The sequence below is a fragment of the Podarcis bocagei genome (assembly GCF_964188305.1).
Source record: "Podarcis bocagei genome assembly, chromosome: 3".
NCBI classification, from domain to species: Eukaryota; Metazoa; Chordata; class Lepidosauria; order Squamata; family Lacertidae; genus Podarcis; species Podarcis bocagei.
The window spans coordinates 81,908,123-81,928,531 of NC_138127.1; the positions used below are offsets into that span (position 1 = coordinate 81,908,123).

Below are 20,409 nucleotides of genomic sequence, written 5' to 3' on the forward strand. Positions count from 1 at the left end.
AAGCTGAGCTTAGTAACAGACGAGTTAAGAATGTAGGCCTCAGGTCTGTGGGTGGTAGCCGTTTATGTGGCATGATAATTATTTGGCAGGTGGCACACTTACTTTTTATAGAAAGATATTATTTCTAGTTTAATACTGTGGTTTCAAATCTCCCCTTGAAGAGGTCTTGTTTGGAGTACCAGGGTCCACTGCATTAGACTTATATGGCCTTAAAAGGGGATTAGACAAATTCACTGAGGATCAGAGGCAGTAGGCTTCTGAATTCCATTTGCTGGGGGTCATATTGCAGTCATGTCCTACGCATGGGCTTCCCATAGGCATCTGGTTAGCCATTGTGAGAAGAGAATGCTGGTCTTTGGTTTGAAATATCAAGGCTTTTCTTATGTTACAGTATTGGGGTTTTTTGTTTTAAAAGAACAACAACAAGAAGAAGAACAATTAAACAATGTTAAGTGTTCAGTTAGAGATGAGTGACCCCCCCCCATCTGAATTCTGAATACGCTTGTTCTTTCCCCATCTTTTCAGAGAATCATCTCTGAAATAACTCTGAATACTTATTTTAAGCAGTTTTGAGTAGGGGAGGGGTGCACACAAAGGAAAGGGTTGTACCAGTGACCTGCATCAGCTACTAAAAGTCTTAACCAACAGGAAATTGCCAACACAAAGATCCTTGGGAATTGTGATTAGCTGGGAAGCCCTGGCTTGCCAGAATTTCCAGGGGGTCTTTGTGCCGAGTTCGTTTTGGTAAGGCCTAATTTGTGCCCCGTGAGTAGCTGCCCTTCATATGTACAACCATCATGACTACTACAATTATGATTTGGAGAAATTGAATTGGGGTGGGGAAGTTTTTGAAGCCAAATTCAATGGGAATTTTGGCTTGTCTCATAAACAAATTAAGTGTCTCCAAACCTGGTGATGCTGTACAATTCTCTCTAGTTTTCATAATGCTGAACACTGAATTGCTCCCATTTCTGATGCCTGATAAAATTTAGCAACATTGCTAATGAAACAAAAGTTTTCAAATTTCAAGAGTGATGCATATATCTGATTTGTTTGTTGATGCCTTGCACTGGTCTTCAGTTGTATCTCCTGTCTGTATCCTTAAAATGGTTATTTTGAATGTTTGAAATAGTTATAACATTATCTATATAACTGATGAGATTGGGATACGTAATCCTATGCACATGGGAGTAATTTTCATGGAATTATATATAATCTGCTTCTCAATGAAGATCCATAAAACTGGTTGTTAATCTGCCTTTTTGAGATAAGTCTTTTGCTCAGTTTTTTTTTCCTTAAAAAAAGGTCTAGACATTTGTCTGTTTGATCTTACTAAGGCAGGTGAGGGAGGTCGTCCCCTTTTGACAGAGCAATTTTATTTATTTTTTGTCCAGCCACAGGAAAACATTTTTGCATGAAAATATTTGTATTAAGCAAGTCATCCATACTGCACCGTAGGCTGTTTGAGTATAACAGTATGTTACAGTCTGCAAAGTTAATGCAGTTAATATTCAACTGAACTTTTGGGGGGTTGCTAATCCCTCAGGCAGGCTTAGCAGAAAGGGCAAACATATTTATAGCACTTTGAATCAGACTGCAGCAACTGAACAACAGTATGTGTTATACCATCAAATGTACAATTTCAGCAAAGCTGAATGCAAAGTAAGCTTTTAATAGTACTTAAATTGCTGAGGTATCCCCTCTCCATCAGAAAGAGTTACAGATTCATTTGACAAGTTAGTTAAAATGGATCTATCCAAAAGGTCTTGAACTGCCTTCTTTGTTTCTGGTGATAAAAGCTTTTTCCTTCTTTACTTTTTCCTTCCTTTCTTTTTTCTTTTTGGTAAATTGCAGGGTTCATGGGCTTCTTAATTAGGAGCTAACTATATGTTAAATCTCTCCTACTTTTATTAGCCCCTAATAGTATTTCCCTGGTTTTGTAATGATTTTTAGCAGGGCTTAGATAAAAATGAACTTTTAAAATTTGGTGGGTCTGTAGCTGAAAGAAAACCATGGGGAAATAATGGTTACCAACAGTAGACCATGAGGGGATTTTTTTTGTGGTTGATGGAGTTCAGTACAGGTCAATGCTCTCCACGCGTGGTCACATGAGGTAGGTTTTCTTTAGTACCTCAGCAGAACACAAGAGGGTATGATGCCCATTGAGACAGGAAGGTAGAGAAGAGAACATTTATGGGAATTAATTTCATCTCACATTTATGTTAGTAGCAAAGTATCCCTTGATTGGGGTGGAGGAGTAAAATCCATTTAAAGTCATAAAACATTATCTCTATAACAAAAGCAATTTTGTTTCCATAAATATTTTTGCTTTTGTATTTTCCTTCAACTACAAAGATGTTGCAGTTCCTACCGTTCGGCAAAATGAGATAGCTGCCTCAGGCAGCAGATAAAGGGGAGCACAATTGTGGAGAACATACCGTAATTGTGTGTGCAACATGGCATGTCCTTCACCCACTAAAAGACTGGCACCCTCAGGGGTGGTGGAGAATGCTTGGCCTATTCTTGAGAAGGATCCCTTAGAGACTCTCCCCTGCTTCTTTTAATATTGTCTTCACCGCTGACAGGAATTTTTTTGGCAAGGTAGCTTGAAAGGATGCTGACTTGTCACCAATACTGAACTATGATGATGAATCAAAAGCATTTATTTCTTATTAAATTTGGGCCTGTCCATAAAAAGCAAGTCTAGAGTGAGAGACTTGGGTGATACTTGCTGTTTCCAGGAACTCTTTTCAATGTGAGACTTTTGTGGGTGAGCTGAAAGTTTGTTTGGATCCTGAGTGAGAACCTGGAGGCTGAGAGGGAGAGTGTGTCAGAGAAGAAATGAACTCATATTGATTTAAATATTAGTAACTTTGTATTAGTGTAACTGTATTTTTGTAATGTTTTGTTTAAGCTGTCTGTTGTTGCTTCAGTTTTTTGTACACCACTTAGATATATTTTAAATATATTAAGCGGTATAGAAATTAAATAACCATCAGAATTTATATCTTGCCTTTCCTGCTAAAGGAGCCCAGGGCAGCAAACACATAAAAGTTATAATGATTAAAACACCTAAAAACCATTCCCATATAGATGCAGAATGATAGTGAAGCTAGCCTAGAGACCAGCTGCTACTCACTCACTCACTCACTCATATATATAAGGATGCAGCTCCCCACATTTCCCCTGCAACAATCCTATAGGATAGGTTAGGTTGAGTCACCTCAAGGTCATCCAGTAAATTTCATGGCTGAATTGAGAGTTGAATCAGAATCCCTCCTGCTCCTAAGGTGATTGGTCTCTTCCCATTGGCTCTTCATAGAAGTATGTCTATTATCAGCTATGGGTGGCTACTAGTGATGGTGACTATGTAATACCTCCATTGTTGGAGGCAGTATGCCTTTGCATACCAGTTGTTGGAAATCACAAATTTGAAGAGTGATGTTTCATTCATGTCCTACTTGTGGGCTTCCTGTGATTGGCCACTATGAGAACAGGATCTAAGACTAGACGGACTATTCACTTGATCCAGCAGGGCTTTTTAAATGGTGACATCAGAGGGAGAGATGAGACACTCATTGCAGCATTCTTTGTCAACATAAAAAGGGCCATCAACTATTTGGGCTCTTCTATTAAACTGAAAATAGTGTGTTAAACTGTCTGCCACCTTGGGCGCATTGGAAAAAGGCAGTATATACATGTGATAAATCATAATAGAGTGGATAAGATGTCGGCATTTAAGATATACCTGGAATCTAGCAATGCAGCCCATAGAACACACAACATGCGTCTCAACCAACCAAATGCTTTTGTCATCTGTTTGTAGTAGCCTACTAAGGGGTTAGATGAACTTTGTGCTTTTGTTGCTTGGTGGGATCACAAATAACATGTGTTGTCAAGAATCTGGGAGCTACAATATGTGGATCTTGGCTGTATTTGGCATGGTTGGTTGCAAGTTGTGTAAACCTGGAATGAAACCTGCTGCTTGCAAACAGATACATTCTCCTAACATTGTAAGCCTTAATTTTTATTAAGTGTCTTGTAAACCCCTGCATTCTAACCTTGGCAAGTAGTTCACTTACTGATATTTTTAAATCAGTTGTAATTAATATTATTATTTTAAAACTATTTCCAAATAAGAACATATATGTTCATGCTGGGTATATTATGCTAACAATGATAGAAAAGATCACATCAGTAAATTGTAAAAATTACTTTGAACAAAACATCTGGTTGAATATTATCTTAAAATGTAAAGTTTCAATACTGTTATTTATAAACAAGCACCATCTTTTGATAAATTTGTTAACAGCATGGCTCTCTTTACACCTTTTGTAATATGAACTCCTTCCACAGATGGCATCTTTGCTACATTCCAAAGTAGTAACCATACTGTATTTCTATACTGAGACAATTACGGATCACCATCTGTGTCCAGTGGGGTTTGCTCCCAGGTAAATGTATGTAGGATTGCACCCTGGTGTATTCTTCTTCTTAATATGCCTTTGTTGTTTTCAGTAGGCACTCTTGGGTGCATTGGGTACAGTATACAGTAATATGCAAGCTGGATGCATAGTCTGCATGCTGTTTTTTCAGAAATAAGACGATGGCACTTTCTCCCACGTAAGGGAGTTGTACGTTTGCAGCCTTAACCTTATGTAAACCTCTTAGAGGTTTTATAATTAAACTGTATACAAATTCTACTAAATAAATAATAAATAAATCGCTTTCTTTATTAGGCTGGTGTTGGTTCTACCCACTATGCTTTTAAGCTTTCAGTGTACTGTGGAATAGAATGAAAAAAACAACTGCAGATTTGGTTAGGGCTCTTGATGTTAATTTGGTTTGCTGTATCCATATGCATACAAGCATGTGAATCTTTCCGGAAGTGATTTGTTTAAAGTTTAAAGTTCTCAGGAAAGCTGTAGATCGTTAATTAATACAGGACAGGATAAAACAGGCATCCAGCCTGCCTGTTTTTTTGTGGAATGCTTTTGGCAGGGTTCAAACCAACATGAAAATTCGCCATCATCATAAAATTTAGGACAGCTGGGATGCTTTGCAGTGAGGACTTTTGGCTCCACAGTTCAAATAATCACAATAGCAGCTCAATTTAGCCCTTGGCTGGGTAGGTTTGGCAGGGCACAATGAAAAATAATTATTTCATGGCCTGCTTATTTGTCCCTTAAAAAAAACTTCCTGACCTAGTCAGGCTTATGTAAATACACTGCCACATGTAGGGATGCAGAACATTGCAGCATTCCCCCGTTTGGAAAACTTTTCTTTTATCTTTAGACTATTTTTAGAAGTATCTGTTGGACATACAAATATGGACCGACAGTGTCAGAAATTGAACCCCCGGGATCTTCTTGGCATTGGCTTTTCTATCTATAAGCCAGCATCTTCCTTTTTAAAGCATTCTTGTTTAGTATGCATAGTATTGTTACTAGGGCAGCACAGGGAGTGACAATATAAATAAGTCCATTTCTTTGCAGTTTTGTATTTACTCTGCCTAGGGGGACAACAGGCTTTTAAAAACATTTGTTGCATTTTGTCTTCATTTGTATGGCTAGGGTAGCCAGATACAAAGGAGAACAGGACTGCCATGCCTGATTAATTGGACAGAAGAGGTTCGTGATTTTTTTGGTGAGATGCACTCTGTCATGCAGGATGACCAAACTCTTGAAATTTTCTCTTCTGTCCCAGGATTGCCTGCTTTCATTTGCCTAGGTCTTCCATTCCTACCTTGGCATCTGACCACCTTACTCCTCCTGTTTGATTAACTGTGGTGCTTTAACTTTCTATGTCATTGGCATCTCTTGGCAAAGGGGTACGAATGAGAGTCTAAAGGCATGTGTTGTGGGTCTGAAGCTGGTCAGTGCTTGAACAGGATTGTTTTTTTCTGAGAGGCAAATAGACACAAGACTACATGATTTCCTACATCACCTTCTCCAACCTAATACTGGCTGGAGCTGATGGGAAAACACTTGGAGAACACCTCTTTGGGAAAGGTTGTCCTAAACATACACTCATGTAGGGGGAGGTGACCTCTCTGTTCTTCTCTTTTTCATTTGGACTGCCCAACCAGAAATCAAATACTTCTTATGATCAAGACAATCTTCCTTTCAGTGAATGTTACGTTTTATCAAAATGTCATTAAAAGGGGGATAAAATCAGCAGTCATGTCATGCATCGGGATGGATTCCTAAATGTAAATGAGAATCTTGCAGTAATTTATTTACATTTGTTTTCAGCACAACAAATGAGACATCACGTAGCTCCATAATTTCCCATGACCGAGTCACCGGCATGCAATGTGTAATTTACTGTGATTTAAGATGCTTATCGGCAGGTTCTTGAAGCAGTACCTGGTGACTTTTTTTTTATAATACTTTCTCGTGACTGCCTTCACTCACTTCATCCTACATATATCCCCATCTGGTTTATTTCTAAGCTGAAACAAAATTAGAATCTTTTGTTTTTACTTGCCTTTCTGAGTTGAAACTAAGACAACCTAATAAGACAGGCTTTTCATGAAAGTTCTGGAATTTGCACAGATTTTGAGGCCTTTCATGTCACCTCCTTTATCTCAAGTTCAGTTGGTAAAGAAGGAAAGAGCCTTTCCCACCCCTCTTCTGTTATTTCCCTCTTCTGTGTTTGCTGTTTTCATTGCTTATATTTTGAAATATTATAGTCTTTCATGATACTGTAGGCCACTTTTACTGGATACTTAGGTTAGAAAAATGAATGTACATATTAAACTAAACAAACATTTACCTGTCTTAACCACAGTGTTGCTTTTGAAGGCTGAACTGGTGGTGTAGTGTGAGGGCATATGCACCTAAGCAGGAGTTGATGCACCTTTTTCATTCATGAATTAAGTTACCAATAGCGCTGAAGTGTTCATGCCACTACCTCCTGTGGTGCCACAAAATGTCTCAGTAAATATCCCTTCAGACATACACAATGCACAAGAGATTGATTGCACTTCCTGCTTTGGCCTTTGCATCCCCAGCCCTACACTGATACCATCCTTAAATATGCCTACATTTTATTGGATGCCAGGAGTGGACACCCTCCCTTCCATTCTGAACAGAGGAGAGATGCAAAGGCCTATCTGTGAGCAAGTACAGCAGTGGCTGATGTAGGCGTCTTTTTTCCTTTGATGTGGGACAGGTGGTGGGAAGTGCACATGCCCACACCATTTGTGTTCCTGTTACTTGGTCTGCTCTTTTATATGACCCGTTTTTTATGCCATGTGCCCCATGACAGCCATTCCAATAACAGGCCATCCTCTTAGGCAGTGTGTAAAGGGGATTGGGGTTGCTTGTGCGTAGATGTAGCTGATGCTCTAGGCCACATTCCCTGGCTAAACCTTTCCCTGGCTGGACAGCCCTTTCTCTGTGGCTGTCTCAGTCACTGGCAGAATCCGTCAGTGGGCGTTTCCTGAACTTCCTCCAACATAAAAACTCCTTGACACCAAGTTTCCGCCTAGACTCCCTGCGCGGAAGTCTCCTGCGCAGAGTGGGCGTGGCCAGCGGAGGTCCTGGACTCTCCCTGCTGGTCTCTGTGAAAGAGTCCTGGAGCCCTCTCTCCGAAGTCCCTCCCTGCTCCCCTTTCTCCCAGGTGTCACACTGATTTCCTTCCCCAAAGGAAGTGTTCTCTCTCCCTCTGCTGGTCCCTTCTCCCGCATCATTGGGGAGCCTTACCTCCACTCTTGACTCCAATGGCAGTTCCCTGACACAGTGCTTTTTTTTTTTCTTAAAAAAGAAAAGAAAAGAAAAGAAAGGTGCTGGTACTCATCATGAAGTTGTTACAGTAAGTGCCACACTTTTTAACAACAACAAAAAGAGGTGCCGGTAGTGCGTACCCTTGAATACCCCCTGAAAAAAGCACTGCTCTTAGGATTTAATTATTGCAGAAGAAGCTATTTATGACAGTGCAGGCCTATGGCATTTCCACTCCTTGTTCGGGACGTATTTTTCAGACCCCTGAAACACTTCCTAGTAATTCCAAAGTTGGTGAGTGGCCTCTCCTGCACTTAAATTGATGCAGGGCATGCTACCCAGGTCAAAATGGCTGATGCCAACACCATTGTATCCTGTTTTTCCCTTCTGATAGCGAGTTTCCCTTCCCAATATAGACTTTTAAGGTTTTCTTCCCAATAGTTTGACAGGTATGTGCTCATTCCACACCACGAGGATGTGACTTGATTCAGCATTGGCAGACTCATTTTAAGTGCGGTAATGATGGCTCCTGGACAGAAAAGTTGTTTTAGCTACAGCTGCACAACTACCACTCTCCCAGCACAAGAATATTTGTAAAATTATGCTGGAATTACATATTATAAATTGTACATAAATGCTCACTTTTTGATTTGACGGAATACTGTGTACACCTGTAACTTGAAATAAAATCATCACCAAAATTTTATATTATCTTTGCATTTTTGTTGAATATAAAGCATAAACTGTAGATAACGCTCAAATCATTTTAGTTCAGATTCTGAGCAATTGGTTTGGGGCTCCAAGCCTTTGCTCAGCATTATGCAGGCATCAATCCTTTTTATGCTAAGGGCCAGTATATCTTCAGATTATTTACAGAGCTGCAGATAAATTGCAGAATCTCCAAGACAAAAGATTGCTGTAAGCAAATTATTTGTCCAGTGTTCTTTTAGAATATACTCATATTGTACTCTACATGTTTTGAATAAGTTTTTAAAACAGCTGTATAATTTTTTGTCTGGCTTTGAGAGGAAAGTCTCTTTTTTGGCAAATAGTGGGCTTCCTTCCTAGGGGAAAAATACCTTACAGCGTCAAGATCCCTAGCATTTGGGGATGTTTTCTACTAATTGAATCTAATAATTGCACTTTGAAATCTGATTCAGGAAATGTTAACAGGCAACTGTCAAGGATAGACTATTCTGGGACAGGCTGTGCTTGCTTATTACTTAATTTTGTACTCCACTAAGCATCTATTCATTTGCACAGTCTTATTCTCAACAGGAACACACTGATTTCCCCCCCGTTTCAATTTTCTTTTCAAAAATAGCTTTCTAGTGGATGTGTAAGTCCCATATATTTCCCCAAAAATCATTATTCATATCTTTAAGTTGTTAGCAACATTTGCTTCTACTGTCTGCTACTTTAGCAACTCTCTTTCTTCTTCAGAGCTTATTTCTCTTTCCTGAGTGTGATTCATGTACTGTATTCATGATGTGAACATGATGATGTCATGATTATTGGTGAACTACTGATATTACAAAGGGAAAATGAAACTCATTCAGATTGCGGTCAGGTCTTCATAAGTGACTCCATAGACTAGTGTGGTCAACCTTTGGCCCTTCAGATGTTGCTGAACCATAATTCTCATCTGTCCCAACCAGCATAGCCAGTGGCCATGGATGATGGAAATTTTAGCTCAGCAACTTTTGGAGGGCCAAAGGTTCCCCATACCAGATCTATGGGATATAGAAATCTAGAACATAAGTAATTGGCACATAGTGAACATGGTGATGTCGCTGAGTTCAAATTTAAGGCTATTGAATGAAATGTTTACGTGTATCTTTTGTTTGTTTGGTCACTCTACAAAGAATTAATATAATTAAGTTGTAGTGGTAGCCACCAACTTGGATGGTTTTAACATAGGATCAAACAAATTAATGGACAATAAGAGTATCTTCTACCACCTCTGATAGAAGCAGTATGCCTCTAAATACCAGCTGCTGGGAATCAGAAGTGGGAAGCATGCTGTTTACACTCATGTCTACCTTTCAGGCTTCCCATTGCATCTGGTTGGCTACTATAGGAATAGCATACTGAACTAGATGGGCTTTTGGTCTGATCAAGCAGGGCACTTCTTAAATTGAGGTTCAGATGTATATGAAATAGGCTCAATTTAAGTAACTTGCTTTAGAACTGTGGTCAAAATGATTGATTTGGTGATATTATATTGAGTAATGTAGAATGTTTTTGTATAGTATGTGTTTAATATTTACATAACATTTGTATATTTATAGCTTGATCAATTTAGTCTTTAGATCTTTGTATTTTGAAAATGTAATCAAATTGTTTAATAATTAGAATGGTAAAAAAAAAATGTTGTTAGATGGAGGGTGCCTTTCGACACTGAAAATATTAAACTCACCTCATCCATTTGGCTCAGTCTTAATTTAGTATTCTAAGGTAAGTGCTGATTGGGCAATTTTAAAAAAATAATCATAACATCTGTATCTTTTCTCTTTTGCTTTTTTTAATTCAAAAGTAAACTCCATCCAATTTGATGAAACTTGCTTCTAAGTAACTATGCAAGACTGGGGTAGATCAGGACTAGTGCTCCCATACTTTTTCAATGATGCCAGAGGGATGAAACCCACTTTTTGGAAAATCTTGAACCCTGTCTTTTTATACAGGCAGAATCAGAAGCACCGTGTGAAATGTGTGGCTTAACCAGTACTCTTTGGCTTATTATCCATTGAACTCATCTGTGCTTGACTATAGGAGCTAGTGCCCTACTTGGCATCTTTCTTGAGCTTGAGTATCTGATGTTTTAATCTTGATGGTTTTGCGTTTTGGAGTCAAAGAAGGACGCTGCACCAAACTTAATGCTGACACTATGGATATAGTAATAGTTCTGCAAATTCATATCTATTTTATTTTATGCCAGTTTAACTGTCTTGGCTTTCCCAAAGATTCCTGGGAAATGCAGCTTTGAGAGTATGCTTCAAATTCTTTGCTGGAAATCCCTAGGCTCTTTCATTGGACTACAGGGGTTCTCTGGGGACAGATAATGTGTATTAACCCAGTTTTAAGTTTGCACTCAAACTCTCCGTTTTGAAAACATTAAGTTCCATCTTGCATATCACTCAACTGCTTGTCTCCTTAATTCCAATCAACATCTCACTTATTGCTAGAGTCAACACTCCAGTAGTAACAAAAAATAAAACCTTTCATCATCTATTGATTTGCCGTCTTGAAAAAAATGACAATAGGCTATTTTTGTCCAATTTCTCAATAACTAGAGCTATTTATTGGTTTTTCAGTTTTACTATATTGCACAAGAATGTATTTTACTGCATTTTCTGAAAACTGCAGTATCAAGATGCAATGTTTTGTAGTTTTTGCAAGCAAATTCAAAAATTGTATAGTCCAACTGAGAGCTATAAAGATACCTGCCATATTTGTAATAGTATCTTAATTCAAATTTAACTGCAGAGGGCAATCGGGCATTTGTTAACCTAGTAGACTGCTGAAAAATATCTTTAGACAAACTTGTTTTTTTTAAAGTTATATTGTTCCGTAAGACATGGAAACATGAACATTGTGTTTGTGATTTTGTCACAGGAGTCCAATGTGAGCTTGAGAAATAACTACAGCTTCAGCTAGGTGAGATTTGTACCTAAAGGTGCATATCCTTTTCTGTGATTTACACTTTCGAACATTCTAAACTACATTTTATGAGTTATGAATCTTGCTTGTTTAAATAATTAAAAAAACAAAACAAAACCCACACAACAGGATTCCTGGTTCGCATATAACACAAAGCAAGATTTTAGCCACACAGGTGGCCATGCAAAAGAGGGAGCTTTGGGCTTCCTAAGGCTCACCCTTTTAGTGTTAAACTATGGCACCAACACTTTTGTGTTTGTAAAACAAAGGAATGGGGTAAAATTTGGTGTTTCTTGAGTTTTATGTGGTTTCAATCCAAAGAACTGAACTGAACTGTGGCATCAGGATGATCGTCCAATAAGTTAATTTATCCCTTTTTGTGTAAATACAATGTAATTCTAAGCTGGAAAGGAACAATATTCTTTATACAGCAGGATATAGATGATAGTACTAGCAAATGGAAAATGTGACATTCAGCTACAAGAAAAACAAGGAAGACCCAATAGAAAGAAACTCAAAATTGAATGTAGCATAAAGGGAAAAGAGAGTCATATATGTAACTAATACCATGCTATTTATTGAAATCTCACCAGTGACCTTTACAGCAGCAGTGCTTCAATGTATAGTTATGCAGAAAAGGAAAGTGATGGCTATTATAAAGGGAACATATGATTGGATTTAGATTCATGGGGATGTAGGTTTTGAAGAGGTGCCCTTCATTATCTGTGGAGCATGTATATCTATAGTAAGACTTATTTCATTGTGGTCCTTGAAAATATGCTGCATTCATTCCTGCTTTTTTCAGGTCTGGTAGCAAATTTCTAAAGTTTGCTTTGGGTGTTACCAATACATACTGGGGGAGATGTTTGTGACTGATTAGTAATTATAGTTATAGTTTTGTTTGGAGTTTATGTTCAGTGCTTCTAGTTGAAGTTTCCAGTACAGTCTCAGTACTGTTGTTGTTAAACTTTGTATATCCCCTTCTTTAATAGATCACAAGGTGTTTCATAGCATAAAAATACAAGATAAAACAAGTTCCTATCCATATTACTAATTTGATTTCAAATCTAATTAACAACTTCTCCTTGTGGGGTGTGTGGAGTAGAGATGAACTACATTGTTAATCCTAGAGTTCAAAATGTTGTCGCTGTATTGTTTGTATCCCTTGGTTAGATAAATGAACAATCATAAGCTTTTTCAAGCACATGCTTTTAATGTCATTTTTTTTGGCAGGTGAAACATTTCTTATGAAGTCTTGAAGATATATTTAAGGCAATATTTAAGTAAATATTCACAAAATGAATTCAGTTATACAAGGGATATTCTACTTTATATAATAATAATAATAATAATAATAATAATAATAATAATAATAATAATAATAATAATTTAAGTAGCTTGGGGGCGGGGGAGAACCCCAGTTCAAAACATTGGCTGCTTAAGGGTGGAGAACTAAATCTCTCTGCAATTTTATTTCTACCACAAATGCACAGGCATCATAGTAGTTAAATCAGTGATAGAAGTATGTCTTACAATAACATTTAGTACATTTTCAGCGATCATCTAACACCCGTGTCTTCATCACGCTTCACAGGCTACCTAACCAGAAGCAATTTTTGTTTCCAAATACAAGGTGAGCTTCTAGAGGGATTTTTAAATAAAATATTGTTGTGAAAAGGAAGAGAGTACTGCATACAGGTGAAAGGTGGAGTTTTCCGGGGTGTAGAATGGAGTGTTTGTCTCTTTTCTTCACAGGAGGTAAAACATCATGGGGTATCTCACCTTTTCTATTCTCCTATTGTTTTCACATCCATCCCATTATAGGATCACGTGGATCCAGCACCTTCAATTCATTTCAGTTCTGTCACTTCTGAAGCTAGATGTGTCTCAGTACTAAGTCTGCTTTACAGTCCCTTTGGGCATTCCTTATAGTTATTCTTGCTGCCAATATTCTATTAGAAAATTCACCATGTACTCTTAAACCTACACCCCAGCTCAATTCCTGAGTTAAAGGCTACTGGAGAATGCTTCTGTTTTTCATATTTTAACAGGGTCTCAAGAGGTGGTAGTTGTTTAAATTTGCAAACTTTAATAGGGAATTTCCATTCTGTTCTTCACAGAACCTCGTCTACTACAAGTCCAATTGGATTTTGTTTTCCTTAAATTTTGTTTGTTTGTTACATTTCTATCACACTCTTTTCCAAGTATCTCATCCTGAGCTGTAAATCATTATTATTTTAATTTACAAATAGGACCTGAAGCAAGGAGCTAAGTTACTTTCCCACAAAATGAGTCCATGTTCTAGGTGGAATTGAGTTCTGTTGAAGTCCTACATACAGCAACACTTTTATGTTTATAGCTTAGAGATGTTGAAGACAGAGCATTTTGTCCATAGAAAAGCTTAGAGTTTTATTGCTACAGGAATAGCTGCGTGTGCGCACGCACGCACACACACACACGATTTTTGTTTCTTCCCTCCACCAATCTGAGATCTAATTAATATAGTCTCTACTCACCACCTTTATAAAAGCAGAATGCCTAGCCTTGTAGCCATCTGTCTGGACATATAAGTAGTGTTCTATTTTTGACCTGGACACCTATGCTTGAAGAACATCATGCAAGTTCAAAAGTTGATGGCCTTATACAAGCATCCCCCCACTTATGTGGGGCTTATGTTCTGGGCCCCTGCACACATAAGTGAAATCACGTAAAGTGGGGAGCAAAGTGGGGGTGCACAGGTATGATAAAACCCTGGGGAAAGTGGAAAAGAGAGAGCTCATTTCATAAATACACCCATAATGGGAAACCTTTGCTACTGGAAGTACTCAGAAAAAAACACCACACTTTTAAAAAAGATTACTCTTAACATTTATTCTCCACCTTGATAGTGTTTTAAAGAAGAAGAAAAAATCTGGTGACTGTTTTCATTAAAAGGGTTTTAAATATATATATATACCGTAATAATTTGGATGGCGGTGGGATGGCAAAATGTTTAAAGGCATGAAGACAGCCTTCAGTAAATCAAATAACAATACTTAAGTGGATAGAGGGATATAATGGATTTATTAGCAAATCTCAAACTGGTCTGCAGAAGATGGGAGAGGGATGCCTCTTGAAGGATCTACTGGAATTTAGATCGAGCAGATTGAAAGCTGCGTACCCCTCAAAACCTAACGAGGGTGAGGTTCTGCTTGTTAGCACCTTTTAGGGCACAACCTGAGCTTCTGTCATGGTGGATCCTCACACTAGTGACATTCCTCTCTACTAGCATAGACTGGCAGAGACGTATCTATACATCATCTAACTGGCACTGGGATGGGATTAGGATTGTGCAGCAACATGCTGTTTCAAATAAATGATTTTTACTCATGAAGAATGGCATCCTGAAACTAATACTGTACTGGAATTGCTAATAGACTTGTGTGCGCATCAGTCCAAAATATAATTTTGAAATATGTTCCAGTGCTTATTACCTCTGAATGAAAACAATACATGGATTTAAAAAAACCAGACTATACTGAAATGTGTAAGTAGATGTGTTGTGCTATGTGTTTAGCTATGCTAGAATGAACTGTTCTTTAAAACAGCATTTTTAGATACTGTTATTTCCATTTCAAAGTAAAAGTATCTTATATGAAAAGGTTCAATTCCCCAGTGAGAAAAAAGGTTGTATGAGTTTCTTGACTCACCTTTTTTCATGTTTTGATCATATGTGAAGATCAGAACACTCCATCTTTTTTGTCAACATTGCTGTGGGAAAAAATGTCAGTTGAACATTTCCCTAGGGATGTAAAGGTTCTGTCCTGTTGCGTTAGGCTTTGTTTTCCTTTATCCTTTGGTTGCTCAGATAGTGTGTTGCTGAATATGCATATTAGTTTTACATAAAGTGGTAAATTTTCAGCATCCAAATAAACACAGATTTTTATTATTTCTGGCAAAAGTAAACCATGTCTATCCATAAATGTACACTATTTAGACCACAGGTTTTTTTATGTTATTAAAAGTTGAGAAAGAACATAAAAGTTTGGATGTTGGAGCAGTAGATTTTTTTTTTAAAGGTTCCATCTTGGAGCATAAAAATAAATATGACTACTCAGTCCCAAGTACGTTTGTTCGGAATAAGGTCACTTCCAGATGATCTGTTAACTGGGCATTCATCATGATTTGTTTGCACAACATTTGTGGGGAGGTTAGACAACACGAGTGGTATATTAAGCATTCATTTTGATTTGTTTGTGGGGATGTTGTGTCGAGCCGTTGTTATTTCACACTTTCCAATATTCCTCTGCCCCTTTAAAATTTGTTGAGGGGTTATTGGGTTGTTGTTTTTATTTTGATTGTGTATTTTGTGGTTTTATAGTCTGATTTTATTCTGTGAACTGCTCTGAGAACTGCAGGTATAGGATGCTATATCATCATCATTATCATTAATAATAATAATGTAATAATAATAATAATAATAATTCCTGTCACTTTCCATTTCCCCAAAAGTATGTTTTCAGGGGAGGGAGAGCAGGTTTGTTGTGCAAGAGCACCAGATCAGGTTTAATTACACAGTCTGAATTTGCTAGTATGTGATTGAATCCTACACCAAAATAACCACAGTCTGGTATCACCTCCTAGTAACAGCGGTCTTAGGCAGGTCTACTCAGAAGTAAGCTCCACTGAACTCTGTGTAAATGGGTATAGGATTTGGCTGTAAGTGTGCTTAGGATAGCAGCCTTACTGAGGCTTTATCTGAAGAAAAAACTGTCTTGTTTTTATTTGACTAGTAATCTATAACTTTATTCTTATGTCATCTGTAGTGCCTTCCCCAAATGGTACTATAATTAGCTTTTGTGTACAGTTTAACTTAGCCATACAGTTGTCATATGATCCAAAGATTGCCTGTTGTAGTCTTAAAGTCCCTTTGATACATACTCTGTAGAGAAACAGATTTCCCAGCAGATTTCCCAGCAGAAGTAAGGAATTCATTCACATTATTCCTTTTTCTTTTTGAATGATAGTTTAGCTGCACTTTGCATACACTATATATATTAATTAATCACCTCTTCTCATCACTGTTTTGGCAAGTGTCCTATAATAATAATAATAATTTTTTATTTATACCCCGCCCTCCCCAGCCAAGGCCGGGCTCCTGTACATTTAATCACTGTAACACTTCTGTACACATTACAATCCTTTTAGATATCTAGATTAAAAATCCTACTAGAACATTCTGAGTACTAAATCATACAGAATTATAGTATTATTAGAAGCATTAAAAGATAAGAAGCTTTATTATACATTTTGGGAGACTTAGACTGTAACACAAACAAGTGTAAGGAGGAAGGAAAACTTTATGCCTAAAATATACTGGTGATCACAGTATTACACAATAATAATTTTGTAGTTGCTTCACTAGCAAATAATGTATCTTCTTCTTATTTTTCATATTAATCAGTAGCCAATCTTCAAGACTTAAAATTGGGAGGTTGGGAAGGGCGTGTGTGAGCACCCAGAAAAATGTGAAGGCAAATGAATATTATCATGCCACATTGGTAATATTATGAAATGGGCTTCAATGATTTATCACCTGTTGAAGTGAGTTGATTTTATGGGCCATGAGGGGAGTAAAGGCTCTTAATGTAACATTGTTTCATCTTTGAACCTAAAGTAAGTGTCGTGACATCATCATGTCTCCCTGCCCCCATACCCCATCATTGGCTAGTGTGGTAATGGATAATGTGAAATTGCATAATAGGTATGTGCCTGAATTTTACAGAGATTGGGGGGTATTAACTTGACAAAAAGTTGTTGTTTTGCTTGCAGTGCTATCTTAAGTATTTTTACTTCTCTACTTTAAGAGTTACAAGTAGCTAATGAGGGTTTGAGGGGGAGGAGGTGTTCTGCTTTTGTATATTCTGTTTGAAAGGTGGCAACCTAGTCACTGAATAGATTACTTTAGGCTGATAAACTATTCAGAGATAAACTATTCAGAGGTAAACTATTAGAGTTCAACAACTTTTTTTTTAATTATTAAGATTATTAATTATTAAGACATTCTACTCTCTAGTTTTGTAGTAAAATAAACCATCATGTTCTAGTTGTCGGCACATGGAAATCCTTTCTCCACTATCAAATGCCTCCAATATGGCTCCTAAGAAATGGGAAATCCTTTTTAAATACATGTGAGATTTATAGCCAGTTTCTAAGGCTTTTTTCGTAGTATGCAGAATGCAAGAGTAAACACAACCTGAAGTTAATTGCTTTCATAGGAAAGAAAAGTTCAGTTTCTGAGGATTGATTTAGAGTCTTGGTTTACCAAAGAACATGAGCCAGGAACTGGCGGTGGTTGCCATTTACAAAAAGTGACACCCTGATACAACACAGTGCTCTTCTCTATGTTGGGTCTTGCCTTTAGTATGGACAGAAAGGTGTTTACATAATTTCAAATTCTAGTTTGTGCATTAACCCCATACACTCCAGCCCATGTTGCTATACCGAATCAGATAACTGGTTCATCCAACTCAGCACTGCTACACTGACTAGCAGCAGCTCTCCAGGGTTTCAGGTAGGGACTCTTTCCTGGAATTAAAGGATGGCACCTTACATGCCCACAGGATTGTGTTAAAGATTTATCAATAAAGCATTCTGGATGGTTGTGGGAACAACAGAGCCCCCTTTCTGTTTAATGAACACTCTTCACTGCCTATTTATAGCTACTTCTGTTTCTCTTATAAAAGAGTAATTTATTCCTGAAGTATCTCCAACCAGTCAGGCCTTACGTAGGCAAATTGTGATTATATCACATTATCATATAGTCAGTTCCTACACATTATTGTGTCACACTGCCAGATATGAATGAGGTCAGTACTGCTGCCCTCATTCTGAATGAGTGAACATGTTCATTCACCACAGATCATAAATCCACCCAAATAATCACCAAGTCAGCATATGTGTGCATGCATGTGCACAATTCATAGAGGAGAAAAGGAGGTTTTGCAAAACATGTGTCATTGTTTTGGCTCAATATGGATACATATTTACTGTTTAGTACACCACACTGGAATTTAATTAGAATAGAGTATGTCAACTGTATATTGAAATGCATAGGGGCAGCAACATTTATGCTTCTTGCTCTATGTATTAACTGTGCTCTAGTGAATTATTTAACCAAATACTTTAAAATCAAAGTGCTAAAATAATCCTCAGACACTTAACACCTGATCCATTTTTTGATCTTGTTGGTAATGGATACTTCCACATTAAATCTGTATATAATTCTTAGCATTTTACTTTTTCAGAGTTGGACAGAAAATACCTCTTTAAAAACTCAAGTAGATAGCATGCGACCCTGTCCTGGTTCAAGCCTGGATAAAGAGAAGTAGTGGCTGAGTCAAGCAGTCCCTGCAGGTGAGATTTTCAGGGAGTTACAAGGGAATGCAGGAATACGGGTATATGTGTTAACACGCAGTGTAGCCTGAATAAGGCACTAATGATTATTTATACAACTAATCTTGAAGAGCTAAACAATATTGCCTTGCAAAATGAAAAATCTCTTATATCTGTGTCTGTTGTAGGTTGGCCTTTGAAATAAGCATGTTGTGTGGTACAAGTTGTAATGTTCCTTTCCTTCACCTACTTTGGAGGATTTGAAATCTGCTTACCTTATCTAGACCATAGGAAGTCAACATAATACTCTACAGATGTTGTTGGGCAACAATTCCCTGGCAGCTTTGCCAATGGGCAGGAGAGCTGGGCTGTGTAGTTCAACAGCATGCTCACTAGTACTGATCTAGAACCATTGAAGTGGATGCAGCTTGTGCCATGTAGTGTGGTTTGCCAGCTTCTTGTCAAACCTTTCTGCAGTCCCGAATCATATATTTGAGATGCTGTTCGGGCAGATTTCAAAGAAACCTAAAACGAACCTTTCAGGTGTTTTTTAACCACAACTCCCATTATCCCTGGCCATTGGCTATGCTCCTGAGGCTGATAAGAGTTCACCAAAGCATCTGGAGGGCACCAGGTTGGAGAGAGCTGTTCTACACTGCTTGGCAATGGCTCTTCAGGGTCCCATATGTGGGACTAGCTGGAGATGCAATTTATTGAACTTAGGACGAGACAAGTAATATGTTCAAAAATGAATATGCTAGGGTAAAGTGGAAAAAATGCATGTATTAGTGAAAATAACACACAAAATGGATAATATAAGGGGGAATTGCTTACCAAAATGTTATATTACATACACTAATGTGTATATTAGGAGATTGCAAACTAATTGCAAACTGATGTGACCTGAACTCAACATTAGAAAAATGAAAAACAAAGAAACCAATATTGACAGATCTGCCTGTTCCTAGCTAGCAGCAATAGTATCCCTCATGTGAGAACACTACTAGCTCAGAGAGTTTTATCCTTTATTTTATATATGAATTCCATGTTTTCTTTGAAGAGATCCTACACAAAAACACTCCTGATTATAAGCATGGCTATAAGTAGCTTGGCTTCCTTGTAACCTATGAAATGCATATTTAAGTCACTCTTGAAACAGATGATTAAGACCTTATACTCACACAGTTTTGCAGAAATGAAAGACATATAATTATCAACATGGGAAAAAATGAAAAGCAATCCAAAATATGAAGAGCACCCACCAGCCATTTGGCAAAAGCTCTGACTTGAGGTGGGGAGGGAAGAAGATAGAGAATAATGAATTCATCAAACTGTAAATGCACAAACCAATGGAGCGCTTAGACTTCAATTCAAGGCAAATGGAAAGAGAGCCCCCATTACTGTTGAGATATACAGACACAGCCCCACTAATCATTTGGTCATGCTTGGGAGGCAGCAAGTCATCACAGGCCATGACATGAGGAGAACAGTGCGTCAGGATTTGTTGTAAGAAAAAAAATATGTTTATTTAACATCCATATCCGAAGTCCTTGTCCCTCATCATCCTTTCTCCCTCAATACACATACCTGGAGAAAAAGTTCACAAAGCCCTGTTAAACTCTTTCAGCTAAACAAAATCTGTCAATCA

General features: G+C 37.7%; 1 protein-coding gene across 13 annotated transcripts in view; it reads left to right on the top strand.

Moving 5' to 3' along the window:
- Positions 1–20,409, top strand: part of ESRRG (estrogen related receptor gamma) — a 485,944-nt gene that overhangs the window by 88,070 nt on the left and 377,465 nt on the right. For 8 of the 13 annotated variants that reach the window (XM_081186033.1, XM_081186039.1, XM_081186034.1 and 5 more), the window contains one exon: positions 18,674–18,782. The exons of 4 other annotated variants lie outside the window; for them this stretch is intronic. The gene's annotated coding sequence lies outside the window, so the exon portion shown is untranslated. Of the gene's footprint in view, positions 1–11,366; positions 11,385–18,673; positions 18,783–20,409 lie in introns of those variants that run through there. One more of the 13 variants, XM_081186043.1, reaches the window with a different exon arrangement.